The sequence below is a fragment of the Humulus lupulus genome, chromosome 9, assembly GCF_963169125.1.
Source record: "Humulus lupulus chromosome 9, drHumLupu1.1, whole genome shotgun sequence".
Taxonomy (NCBI): domain Eukaryota; kingdom Viridiplantae; phylum Streptophyta; class Magnoliopsida; order Rosales; family Cannabaceae; genus Humulus; species Humulus lupulus.
In genome coordinates this window covers 160,203,785-160,208,871 of record NC_084801.1, presented here as the reverse complement: position 1 = coordinate 160,208,871, position 5,087 = coordinate 160,203,785, and the positions used below count along the sequence as shown (strand labels likewise).

The 5,087-nt window shown below is 25.2% G+C and overlaps 1 pseudogene; it reads left to right on the top strand.

Moving 5' to 3' along the window:
- Nucleotides 1-1,982: 1,982 nt before the first annotated feature.
- Nucleotides 1,983-5,087, top strand: LOC133802306 (uncharacterized; annotated as a pseudogene).

The following is a 5,087-nucleotide window of genomic DNA, read 5'->3' as shown; positions in this document are numbered from 1 at the left end:
ACAAAAAAATTATTAACAATAATTATATATTAGATAATTTTAATTTTTTTTATTGCATGACTTTTACTAAACAATGACACAATTTGAGATTTATTATTATACTAGATATAAGCAACGTGTATGTGCATGTTTGCTTAGTTTTATTTATAGAATTTATTAATTGTTTTTATTAAATTTATATTAATGTCATATAAATTTCAAATAAATATCATATTTTAATTAAATAATTTATTTATTTTTAAATAAGTTTATATTTGTTCTAGTTTTTTGAATTTTGGAGTAACAACAATATATTATATATTATATGTTTAATGTAATATTAAATATTATACTTGGATTTTAAATTTAAGTTTCTTGCTAGTTTTTTTTAAAAATAATTTGTTGCTAATTGACAGTAGATTATATTATATGTTTAATATGATATTATTCTAATAAGTGAATCTAAGTTTAATTAAATTTTATTTAAGTTATAAAACGTATGATTTTATTATTTTCAAATAATTATCATTGTAAAATATCTAAAAAATATCATATTTTAATTTTTTTTAATCATTTATTTTATTTTATTTAAGTTTAAGTGTTTACAAACTACCGTTAAATATAAGAATATTACGTTAAAATTAACATTTAAAAATAAAAAACCGTTAAAACCAAAAATTTATGTTATCTATATATTTATTATATAGAAGAGATATTAACCGTGTGCTTTTTAATTTTTTTTTTGTTTGTAATAGAACAAATTTATATAATTATAATTAAAATTAGTATATATATACTAGATACAAGTAACGTGCAATATGCACATTTACTTAGTTTTATTTATAAAATTTGTTAATTATTTTTATTAAATTTATATTAATGTCATATAAATTTCAAATAAATATCCTATTTTAATTATATAATTTATTTATTTTTGTTTAAATTTATGTTTGTTTTAGTTTTTGAATTTGAGAGTGACAACAAGAGATTATATATTATATGTTTAATGTAATATTAAATATTATGCATGGATTTTAAATTTAAATTTCTTGCTAGTTTTTCTAAAAAAACAATTTGTTGCTAATTGACAATAGATGATATTATATGTTTAATATGATATTATTCTAATAAGTGAGTTTAAGTTTAATTAAATTTTATTTAAGTTATAAAACGTATGATTTTATTATTTTTAAATAATTATCATTTTAAAATATCTTATTTTAATTTGTTTAACTATTTATTATTTTTAAATAATTATCATTGTAAAATATCTCAAAAATATCCTATTTTAATTTTTGTAATTATTTATTTTATTTTATTTAAGTTTAAGTACAAACTACTGTTAAATATAAGAATATTATGTTAAATATAAAAATATACCGTTAAAGTTAATATTAAATAATAAAATACCGTTAAAACTAATAATTTCTGTTATCTACACACTGAAAAGACTACAAACAAACAACGTGCAATATGCACGTTTGGTTAGTTTTACTTATAGAATTTATTAATAATTTTCAATAAATTTATATTAATGTCATATAAATTTTAAAATAAATATTTTTATTTTAATTAAATAATTTATTTATTTTTATTTAAATTTAAAAATATTCTATTAAATATAAAAATATTCTATTAAAATTAGCATTCAAAAAAAATAAAAACCCTTAAAACAAAAGAAATTTGTTATCCAGATATTTATTATACAGAAGAGATATACAAATTTTGAAAAGAAAGGATATATAAATTTATATTTTGATGGGGTATACAATCGGGCGGATTAATCTTACTTAATAATGATATTATATATATATTTCTCAAAATGCACGTGAAAAAATAAGTAGGGTGATGATGAGGGTACAATTGTAATTTAATTGTGAAAATATAAAATAAGTAGTGTGATGAAAAGGGCACAATTGTAATCCTACTTAAAATAATTACACATGTTACTAAAGAGTGCAAAAGAGACTGGACCATCCTCAAGCCCGGAATGAACCTTCCCAGCATGAAAGCTGACCAGTTGAATTCTCCCCCACCGCAGCTATACCCGCATGATGATCAATCGCCAACTATAAACCCAACCAGGCATAATCACTAATATATATGTATATATATTATATATATGTATATATATAGACTGATGGGAAGGCCACTCTCACTCCCAACTGGGTGACAGTTCACTCTTACCTGTTGATGCGTAGCTTAGCTCTAACAATTGCGCAACACTCTCTTTGGCCTATTCTCGTCTCATCTCTAAACCAGAAAAGAAAAGAGTAGTTTCTGAGTTCTTCATGGATGCTTCGGACGATGCTGGGGTTGATTGCGAGGCTTATTATAAGCCAGTACTCCCTGTTCTTTACTTGGCTTTACTCTCCATTTGGCTCGTCTCCACTTGTTCTTGGACTTTCAACACCTACTACAAAAAGCGCCATTTTCAGGTCATCTTCTTCAAATCTTTTTGTTGGGTCTCTGTTTTCTATCTTATTTTTGTTTATGTTAAGTCCAACAAGTGATCCATTTTTCGTCTGATTTTCATCAATTATCGAGATGCCCTTTTCATACATTACAAAACTATTGAAGTTGATCTCTTTTGTTGTATTTGTTTCACTCATATGATTACTGATCTTACATTAATAGATGCAACTATAGTTTGATCTAAAGCAGTTCTGATCAGTTTGGTTTAATTGCTTATTTTGTTATGTATAATTGAACTGGAGCAGACCAATAATTTGCAGTGGACACTCACAATTGTTCCATTGCTTAAGGGTTTGCAACTTACCTTGTCTTTTCTCTTCTGGTACGAGACCCTCTCCTCTTTTCAAACTTTATATTATACACAATTTTGACTATAATTCGAGTAGAGTAATGCATGCTTGAGACAATTTTTGTTTTTTTTTTCTTATGTAATGACTATGAATGGTAAAACTCTATTATTAACTACCCATTAATTCAAATTTTCTGTTCAAACTAAATTTCTTAAATGGTGCCTAACCAATTATATTAAGACACCTATTTTTAACATCGCTCGTATGATTAAAACACATTCTTTTTTTTTTAATCACACAATTTATTTGAATATGTACTCTATTTCATATACCTATTATTCTTAAAAGTTTAAGCTGTAAAAATTGCAGGTATTCATGCTTTCATCTAGAGATATGCTCACCGTGGATGTCGTTTGGTGTGTATGTAACTGGAGCGTTATTCCAAACGGCGTCGTTTGTGGTTTTTCTTCTTATTTCTCATAGCTACTACTGCATCTTCGTGTCTGAGCTTCGTACTACTGCCAGTCTTGGCTGCATATTTTACTTGACTCTTGTTGGATATAGAGCCTCTGTGCCTTATTTCTCTGTAAGATTTTTGGTGGTTGTTGATTAAATATTCAATATACTTTGGTTTACTACACACATATATCTTTATTAATTTGGTTTACTACATATATGATTTTTCTTATTTAGGTTCTGCTGCTGCTTAATTATGTAATTACTTTCTACATAATATTCCACCAAACATCTCAGAATAATCTGTTAGTTTTAAGGAATCAACTTGGTTCTATTGAGGACGAAGATGTTCAAGGATTGCATGATGCTGCATACACAAAGTGCATCATTTTTAAGTATGTATTACCTCAACTCATATTAGACAGAGAAAATAGAAGAAAAATATATCCCTAATATTTTACAAGAGATTTTTTTTTATTGAATTTATTTATAATTGTTCTACATGTTATAAAATCATACTATATTTAGATTTTATTTTTTATAAAATGAGATTTCTCAAATTTCTGTATGAATCCAAAAAAAAAAATCTTCGAATTTTTTTTTATTCTTAATATCCAAATCCAAATGAAAGAATTTAAACAGTTTCTTACTTTTAAATTTGTGTTTTGGGCACTTAATTACTATTTATATAGGAAATTTCAAGGTGCAATGCAGATTGTAGCTGTGGCTGAGGCAATGGTATGGCTGCTTACTGCAAATTTCCTACTTTTAGTTTGTTACTACAAAAATTGAAGAATTTATCACTAAAAAAGTATCATTATAATTATGCTATCACATTTGTAATAATAATTATTATTATGTCATCACTAAAATGTTCATGATCAAATATATACTAGTCACAAAACTTATAATTTGTTGTAACTAAATAAATTTTTAGCCATAACAAACTTATCTTAGTTAGTGATGACTTAAAACTAAATATCTTTTTTTAGTCATAATAATTTTTTAGCTGTACGTAATCAAAACTAATATTTATTGATATAAAAAAATTGTGTTGTATTACTAAATTAATGTATATATATATATTGCGACAAATATACAATGTTACTATCTTTATTATTTAAATGAAAGTTATATTACTTTTTTTTTCAGATATACATTAATTTCAACGAATCATCAGAAAGTGATTGGGTTCGCTTGCTAGTTCGTGAATGGGCACAGTTATGCATCCTTATTTACATAGGGTATGCATATTTAATTTTATACTTTAATTATTCCATTTATATAAAGTATATATAATCAAAATCTTGTGAACTCATGACACATAACTCAACCATTCTCATCATCTTGTAGATGGACATTTAGGTCACAAGACTTACCACCACAAAATTTGTTTTGCCAACTCTAAAATCAAAGAGAGAGACCATAGTCCCTCTAATATATACCATGGTAAGGGTTTTATTATATTAATCAAATGCCTACTTCTAAATTCTTGGACTATGTATGAAAATTCATATCATAGATTTTAATAGTACTAATTCTGAAACTCTACGTCACTGCAGGAAATAGATGATGATACCTTTACGGATTTTAGCTGTAATAAATGGCACATTGGTGTTGTAAGAGATGCTTCATAGTCATATATACTAGAAATAAAGTCTCACATTAGAAAAATAAGGGAAACACAATAATGTCTTATATAGGAAAGACTTCATTTAGCATTGATTAGTTTAAGTTAAAACCTCAATTTTGTAATAAGGTATTAGAGCTAGGTTGCTTCTTCATCCGTCATTGTCCTCCATATTAGGACCTTTAAGGCAATGTGTAATGCTTTATAGTGTTGGATTCTTTGACATGTTTGAAAGAATGTGTATACTTACAAGTTTC